This window comes from Oryzias melastigma, linkage group LG14 (genome assembly GCF_002922805.2).
Source record: "Oryzias melastigma strain HK-1 linkage group LG14, ASM292280v2, whole genome shotgun sequence".
Classification (NCBI taxonomy): Eukaryota; Metazoa; Chordata; class Actinopteri; order Beloniformes; family Adrianichthyidae; genus Oryzias; species Oryzias melastigma.
This window is the reverse complement of record NC_050525.1, coordinates 23,766,858-23,780,915: the sequence shown is the minus strand read 5'-3', so window position 1 is coordinate 23,780,915 and position 14,058 is coordinate 23,766,858. Positions and strand designations below refer to the sequence as shown.

General features: G+C 35.8%; 1 long non-coding RNA gene across 2 annotated transcripts in view; it reads right to left on the bottom strand.

The window, feature by feature from the left end:
- Positions 1–14,058, bottom strand: part of LOC112139988 — a 50,425-nt gene that overhangs the window by 12,204 nt on the left and 24,163 nt on the right. For both annotated transcript variants that reach the window (XR_004949081.1, XR_002918093.2), the window contains exons 2-3: positions 8,579–8,805; positions 8,182–8,405 (exon numbers count right to left, since the gene is read on the bottom strand). This is a non-coding gene — a long non-coding RNA (uncharacterized LOC112139988). The remainder of the gene's footprint in view (positions 1–8,181; positions 8,406–8,578; positions 8,806–14,058) is intronic.

Sequence of the window (14,058 nt, the reverse complement as noted above, 5' to 3'; positions counted from 1 at the left end):
ACAGCGCTGACGGCGTTCATTGTGTTTGCCTTTTTGTCATAGATACAAAAATCATGGTGTTTTCTAAACCAACAATCCCACACTGTTGCAGGAAGACCGCAAACTGAACTCTACTGCTAAAAGTGAAATAAACCTGAGCATGTCTGTAGGGACAGCATGGAGGCTTTAAAAAAAAACCCCAATAATTTACATAAATTTCACATAAACAAAAACTTAAAAATGACCTAATTATTGAAAGATCTTGACACCTAATTTAGGTGTTTACCCTGATTATGTTCAGTTTTTGTAAAGCAAATGTCCTATTTTACAGGAATGTTGACTTGAAATAAATGTTCAACTTACTCCTCCACTGTTGACAAAAATGTGAATTATATCACAATATTTACAAAGAATATGCAAGGTAAAATGTTGACCTGTTCTGGTAATGAAAATGCTAATTGTTTATTTTCAAAAAATGACATTTAAACATATTTTTCTGTGCAAAAAATGTTGAAACGCAATGCATTGTGGTCTATATTGGCTTATGTAGTGAGCATCGATGCACTCAGGTTTTTTTACAAAGACTTCTGGGAAATTTTGGAATTGTAGATTCGAACAGCGCTAGAAAATGACGATCGCACTATATAGTGAGTAGTGAGGGAGATTGGACATAATTTAATAAATGTTTCTTTATCGACCACTTTAGGAACAGCACTGATTTAAACATCCACCTCAAAGAAAAATGTGTTTTTGTTTTTTAATATGTCATTGTAACATTTTCCTGATAATGGAGGACGAAGACCAAAATTAAAATTAGATTTCTGATCATTTCTTTATTCAAATCGTGGTGAAGAGAAAGCAAATTAAAAATTGTCGGTCTGATAGAATAACTTTTTTATTGTAAATTATGTAGTTTCACACAATAAGTTTTGGTGTTCCACAGAGTTCTTTACTAGGACATTTTGGGTTTGCCAAACAATAATACATTTTTGTTAATAATAATGTCATAAAAGGTCTTTTACTTGCATCTATCTACAAGGGGTGTTTAAGTCATTCTATAAACAATAGAATAAACAATAATATTTTACTTTTAAAATATATCACTTAAATGATGACATTTCTTTTGTTTTAGCCTCACCATGTCTAATCCCTCACTCTGCACACAAGTTAAATGTTCTTCTATAGATCTTTTTCGTATTTTTTAGTGCTTTATGTATATAAAAACTTTTAGTTGTTACATACAAACTACAATTGGTGGGCCGTAAGCTGAATCCACTTGTTGACGACTATGGATCCATGCACATTTTCGTTTTCCTAGCGGGAGAGGGTGTAAACAAAGAGCTCTCAGTTACAGCAAAGGGGGACAGGATTGTTCTGAACCAACAATCTTGCCCACAATTCCTGAAACTCTGCAGAAATTATGTCCAAGAAAACAATACAAGTTTTATGATTTTTGGTTAAAACAGCAAAATTATAATGAAATCACCACTGGGAACGCTTTAAAAATAGATCAGAAGATGATCGGAATGAAACTTCTAAGAGATGCAAATATTTAGAATTTTTGAGAAGATTTATATTCATTTTTTACAATAAAATAATTGCTTTTTAGGTTATTTTTAAACTTTTATTCAGTGGTTTCAGCAGACGTGGGCACTTTTTTAAATTTAATTTTATTGAGTATATCTGTGTTGTATTGATGATTCTCTGCTCTGGGTTCTATCAACCAAGGCAGTTGTTACTAAAAATATTAACTTATTCGATTTTTATTTGATTGATTTTGAAAATATTGCAGTTTTTAACCTTTTTTATGCTTATTAGATGAAAATGTGTCATTTATGATCCAAAGACTTAACTTGAAAATTCTGTTTAATCCATTTTGTATTAGATTATTAAGTCATTAAAGTGTAAAGACAAAAAGTAATAAAGTTTCTGCTTCTCTTTACAGCCTTTTTATTATGACTTTAGCTGCTGGACATCTGGCCTGTTAACCTTTCATTTCAAAACATATCATTTAATTTATCATCACCTTAATAACATTAAAAAAAAGAAACTCAGAGGAATATCTTTTCTGAGTAATTAAAAATAAATTCAGACACAAAAAGGTTAACAAACACGTCAATGTTCCCACTGAGTCAGTATTTGTCTCTCATCTAACAACTTTTACTGGAAAGTTAACCGTCAGCAAAGGTCATCTGTCAGCTGAGCGGATGCTCTCCATCCCAAACCCTCCCTGAGGTGTTAAAAACAACCTGCCACAGGTGACACGCTGCTGTCAGGTGTGCTGTGTCATGGAGAGGGCACCACCTTAGACGTAGAGTCATGTGTCGTTAGTCAGCAGTGAGAGACGAGATGCTGAAATGTGCGTGGGAAAGAGCAAGAATGTCCTAAAATGTTCCCAAGTTTGTTTCATTTACAGAAAAAAAATAAAAACCCAATAAACCTGAATCAATCATAACTTTGATTTATGAAAAAAACCTTGAAGTCAAAGAGCTTTGCTGATTTAACTGTTGGTTTTAACTTTTTTGGTCAATTTTTTTATGAAATTAATCCTCACAGCTCTTTAGAAAACAATATTTTAGCAGGATTTTTCCATTTTGCACCTCAAAACATGAAAATAAACATGGATATATTTTCATTGTGATTCTATGCAGAATCTTCAGGTCTTTGTATCTATGAAAATATGTTTTATTGAACTATCAAATGCAAATAAACCAAAAAAACAGGATATTTTATGTTTCGTTGAGCAGGTTAGTGAGAAAATTTGAAAGATTAATTTTAGAATTTATCTATATTTTTTGCTAAATTAAACTTCTTGTCAGCGTTTTTTTCTTTTTTATCACACGTTAACATCTAATGTTATTATTTGAATCACAATTTGATTTGCAGCTTTCTTTTTAAAACGGTTGATTTTGCACTTTTGAAAGGTCTAAAAATTGATTGTTATAATCAGATACATCTAATTTTGCGTCTACAAGCTTTATGTCCACATTTTCCTTCATGATTCCCCCCCCCTGTAAATGTTCTTCATCATCACAGCTTTGCATCCGCTTCTGTTGTGAAGATGAGCATATGTTGTGTAACAGCTGTCGTCCTCTGAGAGGATGGATTTGTCCGTTTTCCAGAGTCTTAGCCGGGGCGGGAATGTTGTCCTTATCTGATCTGCATGTTAACATGGAGGAAGTGTCAGCAGCTGCTTATATAAACCAGGTTTGATGCTCAGAATCAGAGGAAGTGTCAACAAAAACATTTCCAATTTCCTTGTTTTGACCTAAATAGAACAATTACCTCAGTAGTAAATCATTTAATGAATCTGTAATGAACTTAATAACTGTTTTCTTGTTTCTGTTTCCATCCTGTCGCTGTCAAATCTTTCACTAAAAAATGTTTGGGAAAATGAGAACACATTGAAAGTCAAACTGTTGCTTATTTTGCAACAAGACGCAAATTAATGACACGTTAGAACATGAACGGGGTCTTCGTGGTGATTGACCTCTTGTTTTGTGTGTCTTACATCTTCTGTGGATTCACGGTTTCGCCTAATTCCAGCTGATGACTTTTGTCGCTGGATAATCTCTCAGTGTTTGTGGAAAACACCTGAAATTGCAGTTTAAGGAGAACGTGGATCTTTAACTTGATTGAAAAGGTTTTAGTGACGCTTGGCTTGAAGGAAAACAGGAAGTTTAACTGTTTAGTGGATCTCATTCGAACGTCATAGACAGAAAGATCTTCGTCCTCGAATTAAGAGACATTTACTCCGTAAATAGTTAAATGTTGAGGCTGATCCAGCCTGCAGGTCTGTGCAGAAGTGCAGACGTGTTTCTGCTGAAACCATTCAACTCAGTAAAAGTAGCATAAAAAAGTATGCAATTTATAACCTAAGAGCAAAATAGTAACTGGTTTGATTGTAACTAATTTGAATTCTAAAACCTTTTTGCAGAACCTGAATAAATTTAAATCACTAGATTAATAAATAGAGAACTTTCCTTTGTTTGTAGCCGCTCTGTGCATCACTGAGATCCTATATTTGAGTTCTTGCTTCCTTTTATTTGAGATTTAATGTCAAGTGTGACCTAGTTTCACTTTTTTTGTCTGAACACACACACATTCCTGCTTTGTAAAGACTCATTCCGATGAAAATTGTGTTTTTAACATGTTTTTGTGGCATTTTTCTCACAACAGAAGAAAATTAAGGCTAAAACTTGCATTTCTGAGTATTTGTCAGACAAAAAAATAGACCAAAAAATGCTCCTTGATGAACTCCTGCCGCTCTGCAGAAACTTTATAGAAAGTGACATTTCTTTTTAGATTTTTGCTAAAAAATCCCAACATAATCATAATTAAAACCACTGGGAATGCTTCTTAGGACACGCGTGGACATCCCATTTTTAGGTTATATTACCACAGGAGTTAATTCTGCTTAACTGGACACACGTGTTTAGAGGGTCAGCTCAAATATTAGCTCGGGTCTTAAAAGGTTAAGACGGCTCAGAAGATGATCGGAGAGGGACTTTAACAAACAAGAACATCAGCTCTGTCTGACGTTTTCCTTCCACATCCTCACAATGTCAAAGTTAGTTGCAGGAGCAACTGAAGTTTGTCGTGTTTTACAGCCAAAGCAGAACTTCTTTTTACCAACTGATGCAGATATTTAGTGTTTGATGCAACCAGTTGACAATATTATGATATTAAAATATAATTTACACCATTGCACTATTAAAATGTATTGTATTGAAATACTAACAATAGTAACTAATAATCTTACAATGAGGATTACAACTTATACAAAAAGTTACCTAAAATCCCACACGACTATATTTTATTTATTTTAAAATCTGTGGTCTTTTAATTATTATTATGCAGCTTTTAACCAAAATCCAACAAGCCTGTATCTTTTTTTAAGACATATCCTTCAGAGAAGCATTAGTTCATTAGAGTTGTGGGCGGGACTGCACCACTCATATCCCATCATTCCTTTGTTTACACTCTCTCCCGCTAGCTTACAGCCCTTAACAAGCCCTACCAAACAAAAACAATATCAGAGGTTTCCAATTGTATAGTTTTGATCCAGATTTCAAGCTACATTTTTTAATCTGGCCTTGATTCACCACATGTTGAATAAAGTAATAATCTTAAAATATTTTATATGTCCTTAATTGTGAGAAAAATGCAACAAAACATGTCAAAAACACAAAAAACATATTTTTGTTGTTGGTCTATAAATAAACATAGCACCTAAGAAATAACACAAATTCTAGTACATGTGTTCTTATTTTAATAGAAATATGCATCATTTATTAAATTATTTGAAATTAAATTGATAAGTTATATTTTTTAACCAATAAGAAAACCAAAATTTTTTGCAGAATCTACAAGATTTTGAACAAAAATCCTTTAAGAAATAAAATATTTCTCAAACTTTCTGCAAAATGTATGCAAAAGAATAAAACAATTCTGCTTGTATTAACTGCACAGCTTTAATTTTGTGGTGATAAGTTCCAAACTCGTGCAGGATGCTGAGGTAACACCCTTTCCTCACAGAATCCTCATCCACTCATGTTGGGACTCTACTCCTCTGAGAGCAGAAATGGGGAAAAAGCTGACCCAAAAGTGACGGGAGAAATTGTAATCGCTCCTGTCTGGAATTTGTCTGGAAAGAGGGAGGGGCTTAGAGGTGGACCTCCTCCCTCTTCATCCCTCGTTAGTTAGGAATTTGTTTACCCTCTGTCTCAAGCCGTGACCTGTAATGGACCACGAAGCCCTCTGGTCAACACAGGATTACCCAAGAGCCTCTCCTCCAGGCGAGGAACACACACACATACGTGCACTGAGCCTCAGCCTCACTGATAACAAGCATTACTAATGGCAATTAGCCCATTAGATCCTTGTTAATGCCCAATGACTTGGAGATAATTTGGGTGAATGAATCTGGGAATGAATCTGGTCTTTTTGTCCAGAGATGACAAAAACCTCTACTCAAACAATGGAGGAATCGGTTTGGAGTTGATTTTTGAAGGAAAAAGAGGACGAACTGATGCAAAAGTTAATTTTAAACCAAAAATGGATCTAAATTTAGATAATGTTAGCAATGCAACAGTTACTGCTCAGAATACACGAACCGCACAGCTGGACAGCAGTAGCCAAACCAGATGAGTGTCTAACTTAAGCGGCTAAAGCTAAGCTGGGATCTCTGCGTTTTGTGTCAGGGTCTCTCCACCCCAGGCTCCATTAAAGGACTTTGTGTTAATCCTGCTGGGATCCTGCCGTCCCCCGGCTGCCTCTGTGTGGGAGATAGGAGGGCCCCGGAATGGTATGGGAGCGTGGAGCGAAGCCCAAACACTGCTAAAATAACTCACGTTTTTTCCCCTCTTTTGCATCTTGTGGGTGAACAAAGACAACACACACAAACCTGTTTGATGAATGGGAGTTTCAGCCCAGTTTACTCTGCAGTGAAAACGCCTTGGAGTGACTCATTCTGTATACATGGAGCTAAAAAACTGAACAACCAATACAGGGCAAAGCGATTGTGGAAACGGAGAGTTTGCTCTGCCTGCTAGAAACACATCAAGATGTTTGCTTTGTGTTCGCTCAGCGCTGAAAGGCCGAGCGGTCCAGATCAGCAGATTGTTTGTCTCTTTTCTTTGGTCCAAACTGACCCAAATGTGACGACCAACTCTGGAGTCCAACAAGATTCTCCCCTTATGTTTCATAAACACGTTTTTATATTAAATCTGGTAGAGAAGGGTAGAGTAGAATACAACAAAATATAATAACAAATAGCATAGAATAAAATAAAGTAGAGTAGAATAGAATAGAGTAGAGCAGAGTAGAATTCAATTAAGTAAAAAAATAAAAAAAATAGTTAAGCAGAGAATACAATAGAGTAGAATAGAATAGAATAGAGTAGAGCAGAGTAGAATTCAATTAAGTAAAAAAATAAAAAAATAGTTAAGCAGAGAATACAATAGAGTAGAATAGAATAGAATAGAGTAGAGCTGAGTAGAATTCAATTAAATAAAAAATAAAAAAATAGTTAAGCATAGAATATAATATAATAGAATGCAATTAAATGAAGTAGAATAAAATAAAAATAAAATTGGAAGAAGATTTGAAAGAAGTAGAGTAGAATAGACTAAAGTTCAAATAATAGAAGAGCATACAGAATACAATTCAATAGAACACATTTAAGTATAGTAGAGTAAAAAACATATAATAAAAATGGAATATAAAACAATAGAGCAGAGTAATATACTATATAATAAAAAAATAGAATAGAATAAAGCAGAGTAGAATAGAAAACAATTGAATTAAAAATAGAATAGAATGCAATAAAATACAATAGAACAACATCAAAGTGTAGTAGAGTAAAGTAGAATTTAATGGAATTAAATAAATACAGAATAGTATAGAAAAGAATAAAATACAATAGAGTGGAGTAGAATAGAATGAATAGAAAAGGAAAATAGAATACAAAAAAATAAAGTAGAATACAACATAATAGACTAGAAAACGTTTGTACTCATTATAAATAGAATAAAGAAATTTCACTTGGGTGTGAATAGATTCTGTTGTGGATGGATCTATAAAAAACATAATTTAAAAAAGAAAAACAGATTAAATTTTTAAAACACTTTAAAAAACAACTATATTATTAGTTATGTTATTATTATATTAGTTATTAGCTTTTTTGGCTGGACAGCTGTCTGAATGCTGTCTGTTGATTTTTATAGGTTTGATGATTATTTCCTTAACATTTTGTGGTTTTTGTGCATTTATTTGTTTTGCTTTTTTCATTTAAATGTTTACTTTTATATATATATATTTTAAAAATCAAAGCCACTTAAAACTACTTATTTCCTTGAGGAAGAAGTCATTTTTCAGTGTTCTGGTTCAGTTTTTCTTTTGAGCTATACAGCTTTTTTTGGTAACTTCTTTAAAACGTTTTAATTCTCTACACTGAGACTTTACTGAAGACTTAAGGAAGTCAAAGAAAAGTCAAAGATCATTCCAGTTCATGTGGAGTTGGAATCATCTGATAAAAAGGAAAATGTCTCTTATCTTTTCAAACTTTTCAAAAGCTTGTTTTGTCAGAGATGCAAATTTGCGAACTAACTGCAGACCTCAGCCAAAAGCTGTTGAGACTACTGTGGATTTAGAGTCTTCTAGTTGCAACTTGATAACCTGAGAGGGAGCCACTGCACTTACCAGATTAGGGGAGGGCAGGAATCGCTGGGTGGAAACCCAGGACGTGACAGCGAACCCTGTGACGGAGCGCAACTGATGAATTATGGGGGCCTTTGCATCAGGATTTCAGGGCAGGACGTTGCACAAAATCAACGTCTTGTGAGGGAGTTTCCATTCAAAACGCCGCTCTTTGGAAAAGTCGCTCGGTTGGAAACAAAGAGCAAACTGAAGTGCCGCCTCCATGCCTGTTTGGCAGAGGAGAAGAGAGGAAAATCTGGTGATTTGGAGGAAGTTTGGAGCAAACACAAGTCCAAAGTGTTGGTAAATCGGTACAAGTCATTTCAAGTAGATCTGAAGTGATCCTACTATCTTCAGAAGCCAAGTTGATCAAAAATCTTCTAATATTTCATCAACTTACTTTAAAGAAAATGCAAATGTGATAAAAGCTGCTCTGTTTATGGAAGACTCTGCTGTTGTCAAAGAAACTTTGAGCCCCTTTCGTCAACATGATTCAGCTTGTTGGTCCTCACTATTTATTTGGTTGTTACCATGACGACGATTGGACAGCTTTGATGCATACGACTTGTAACGTCATTCTCTCTAATGACGCAGCCGGAGTTTCAACAGAGGATCCACCCAGAGAGACTGTTTTCAGGAGAGGAGAAGAAGAAATGAGATTTATGAAGCTGTGTGGGCAGAAGACGCTCAAAAATATGACAAAAAAAGGATCAAGAGTTTACGTTAGCCCTGCACTGGCGGACCACTTGAGCTCAGTTACATTTTAATATAAATGTACCGTCTCAAATGTGCATGCCCACATGCTCTCAGTTTCAGGTACGATGCGTTGAGGTGCCGTTCGTCTCAGGGATGCTCATTTGATCCGAAAAGTCTCGGTCTGAAGCTCAGGGCGCCTTTGATGTGAGTCTAATATGGCTTTTAAAAAAGGGGGATCCTGCACTTTGAAGTGTTGCTGACACTGTCCAGATACAATAGTGTGTGTGTCAGTCTGTGTGTGTGTGTGTACTTTATAGAGTGCTTGGACTGTAGTTGGCCTGTGTCTGTCACCCCAGAGTTATAAAGAGTGATGTAAACACTGAAAGTGAGGCCTGGAGAAGAAGAGGTTTGATGGAGGAACGTGTAGAACAACGTACTGTCTCTTTAAAGAAGCACTCTGATGTAAATGGTGTTTTTAATGTTCTTATGGGTTTTTTTTTCAAAGATGGAGGAAATATATAAAGAGAATAAGGCCTAACTTTGGATTTCAGAGTATTTTTTTTATTCAAATCACTGTGTATCAGGAGCAAACGAGAAAATACAGTTTGAAGAAGAGTGTATTCCTGAGCAAGGGTTCACTTTAGACTCCCACAAATGTTACACCATTTCTCAGAAGATAAACCTGGGTATCTTTAATTCTATTTAGACCTCATCTTATGCTTCAAAACTTGGTGTAAATCCTAAAGTGTGAAAAATGTTAAAGTATTACAGTGGACAGTTGTCAGGAAAAAATAATTTCTGAATGATTTCCATGTTAACAATCTAGTACCAAATACTTTTTTAACATTTTTTTTCTATTCCTGATAATTGTGTAAGTGGTTAAGTTTTTATTTTTATTTTTTATTGAGCCATTTTGATTCAATAGGACTCAACATTCCACACAATTAGAGTTATGGATCTGTAGACCACTCAACAGAGCTTCAACCTTTACTTTTATACAAATAAGCCATTTTAAGGACAAAAAAGGATCCTATTGCATCGGATTAAGGACAAAACAAAATCCAAAGCTTTGCCAGAGCTACTACTGGAAACATAGCTAAATAGTAAACTAAAAAAGTAGCGTGGAAGTGGTCTTACTGCCAAATAAACCTAAAGACAAAGTAAATCTAATAGTAATACATATCTATGGAAAGTTCTGCATAGTTTTAGGAGAATATATATATAAAGACTTATATGGTTTGAGTGAACTCAGCTATTATATATCTAAATCCGGGGTCTGCACATTTTATTCTTTTATTCCTCCATTGGGGCTCTTTGGCTTTGAAGAAAACTTCAAACTTAACCACTTAATTAACTGATTAATTTATGTTTAGATTTTTGACATGTCAGATAGGCCTAACTGATTAAAATGATGAATCTACTGTCTGAGAGGTTTATAATCAGAGTGCATTTACATGTGTAGATTTTAAAATAATTTGTACTTTATACTAATGTTGTCATGGAGATAAAAAGGATGAAAGAACACAAAAACAAATTGAAAATCTCCTGTTTCTTGCATTTTTAATTAAAGTAAATCTGCTGCAGCTGGAGGATCTGATTTAACACAGGAAGTGTTTTATTTTGAAAGGAACTTGAATGTGCTGCCAAAAGTGAAAGAAGTTAAATTTATTAAATATAGAAAAACACAATTGTATTTCATACATGTACATTTTAAAGCTATATTTTATGAATAGATGGCTTAATGGCCAAAAACAAATAAAGTGTATTTTTTTTTAACTTTTTTTAACTCGTTGAGTTTCACTTCATAAGAATCTGGACCAAATGGCTTTTTTTGGCGTTGAAGGTTGCAGACCCCTGATCTAAGGGGTCTGTGTCTAAATTACACACGCACAACTAAAATTACAACATCTTAAACTAATTACACAAATGAATCTCACAGATAATTTTATTTACAATCACATTGGTCAGTTTTTAAACAAACGAAAAAAAAATCAATATTCTCAATTTTTTAATGTCATCATGTTGAAGAAGATTACAAATCACGCCACAAGGCTCCTGACTACAGTACCCATAATGCTCCAACAATCAGTTAAGTGGTGTGGCTTTGTATTTCATAAAAGTCATACTAAAAACATTTTGACAGATTTGATCTGTGGACCACAAAAAACAAGGTTTGAGGTTAGTTATGGAGACAAAGTAGGCTCATCCGATTTGTTTGTGCGTAATTCTATATATAATACATTTTGTGCATAGCTGTGTGCACTTGCAATTGTGTATTTACATGTACAAAAAATGCAAAAAAATAATTTACCACGTACAACTTTGAGTTACAGCAGATTAAATCTAACTACACTCACAAATCTTTAAAAAGTATGCACCAATTGCCTAAAACACAAATCAGATGTGAAACTCTCCAAATTTCATTTGTAAATGATGCCTTTAAATGCTTCTAGAATCCTGGGTCATCAGAGTTTTCTTTATCAGCTGCTTTGAACTTAAATTGTGAATAATCTCTGGTGAAAAGTTAAAAATGTTCCACTTTCTTGAACAGATATGCACCGATAAATAAGATAAAAAGTCTAAATGTGATGAATCTGATTTGCATGTAGATTCGGTTTTAGGTGCGTTTGTATCAGGCGTTTGTTGGTGCATACTTTTAAAGATTTGCATGTGTAGATAGTTTTAAATTGTGTAAACTGTACTTTGTAATCGTTGTACAGGTGAATACACAATTCCATATAGAGCTCACTGCAGTAAGTCCAAACCAATTTTCAGTGTTTTTGTTTAATCATTTTATTTCAGATTACCAAGAAACATACTACAGTATAACATTTTAATAAGTATTTCAAAAAAACTGTAGCTTTAGGAATTCAGATTGGTTATTTTTCTCCTTTTATTAACTATTTTCTTTCACTTTGGCCTCCTGAATCCAGTTTGAAGTTTGATTTATGTCTTTGCCTGAACAAAAATAGCAGAGTATTTCTTTTCATATTTACATCTTCCAGTTAAAGTTTAACGCAGCATTGTTGGGCTCCTTTGCTTAAAAATACACAGAGAAAATACTGAACTTCCAGGAATATTGTGTTCACACGTGGCGTATTCCACGAATGCACAGATTAATTTAACAATGAGCTCACAGCTGACTGAATGTTTTCTTTAAAGACCTTAATGCTTAAACCGAGGGTTACTTTGTTAGGCTGCGGAGTGAATATGTGTTAAATACACCAGGGAATCCTTTCACTGTGTAATCAGCTCAAACAAAGATAAAGAGTTGTTACGACGGGCATAAAAACCCTCAGATAACGCATTAAAAAGGGACTTGCTTGGCCTTGCTGTGGAGGTTATGCACATATAAAAGTTTGTGATTGTTTGCGGTGAATCGTGAGGTGACAATTACAAATTACAAGCTAAACGGCTGATAAAATACCTTCAGAATGAAGAGGAGAGGAGGGGGTTGAAAGGTTTTTGAGAAGAAGCTGAGGGCAGCAGAGAGGAGGTCAGGGCCAGTGCATGGAACCCTCCCGCTGATTGTTATGAAGGGCCGTGCATCCGTCTGACCACTTTATAACTCTTGGCCCTTCCTAGTGTTTTTCCTGCTGAACGTCTTAATGCATTCTCTTTGACCTCACCCGTGTAAATCAAACTTCAAGCCTCAGATCTGGTTCAGCGGCACGGCGCTGCATGCGTCTGTTCGTGCAAGAGGGAGATGGAGAGACATTGAGAAACCAGTGATTAAAATAGGAGTAAAGAAAAAAAAGTAAAGAAATTATTCGCACATAAATACGAAGGAAATTCTTTCTCTTAATTTTGACAAAAATCAAACATTTTTTTCTTTAAACTCCAACTCTAACTACATTTTTTTTTGTTGTACAATCATTCCCAGGTTTAGCTGAAACCAAAAATCCTGTTTTGTTTTTTTTTATCACATTTATCTCAGTTTTGAGCCAGGTGGTAGCTCCACTCGGATGAGGAAAATGAAGACGTACATAGTTCTATTTGTCGAGGATTTAGATTGTAGTGGAGCAAGAAGACTTTGGCTGTTATCGCGTCACAAACTAGAGCTTTTAGGTAACTTCTATTACCTATTAGCACCGGATGTGTAAGCAATATACAGACCAGAGGTCTTTGTGGTTAGTGACACGAACCTTTGGCTGTGGGGTCACTGCTTTGAAACGTGGGCCTGGCAGAGTTCAATCTGAGTGGGACAGATGCCCAACAGTGTTTTTCCGCTCTTATTATCCCGCTGTGGCACCTTGACTAGGGCTTCAACCCCATTTGCTCCATCAAAGTGGCCATAGGTGGTTCTGTGCTTGTACACCAACAGTTGCTTAGGTGGTGTCTGTAGGCAAAACACTTAACCCTCCTCGCCTCCAGTGTGGCTCCACTGGTGTGTGAATGCGTATGAATGTCCTGGTGATGGGACACTGCAGCCTCGACTCCGTCAGTCTGCCCCAGAGAAGCAGTGGCTATATCAGTAGCTTACCATCACCAAGTATGATTGAGGAGTGGATGAATAATGGATATACATTGTAAGCACTCTGAGCATCTGGAAAAGTGCAGAGAAATCTAATCATTTATTATTATTATAACTGGACACCTCCCATTTATACAGTGAGTGCGTACATGTGGTCCTCAAAAAAACCTTACTCCCAATGATTCACCTCCTTAAAAAACCTTTATGTACCTGCTCAGTTAGACTACGGTCACATATCCCAAAATCCCACAGCGCAGCGACCTAAATGTCAGTTTTCCATCAAATTTGGCAGGTGGCTGTACGACGGCATTTGTAACTGGGAAGCGGCTGTAGCATTTCCACTACTGGACGTTTTAAGAAAAAGTTTACGGTGACCAGACAATTTTTTAAAATCGGTCAGTGGGCACATTTGGAGGTTGCACGGTGGCAATCCAGTGGCAGGAAGGCAGCAGCGTGATAATCGACTGATAGGAGGGTCTCCAAGGTCCCCAAAATCGTCTTATGATCAGCCAATTTCAGATTGCCACCCTCCAGGCACCCCTCTGCCTCTGTGCTGCCATCCCACTGCCACTGTGCTACCATCCCTCTGCCCCTGTGCTGCCATCCCTCTGCCACTGTGCTACCATCCCACTGCCTCTGTGCTGCCATCCCTCTGCCACTGTGCTGCCATCCCGCTGCCTCTGTGCTGCCATCCCTCTGCCTCTGTGCTG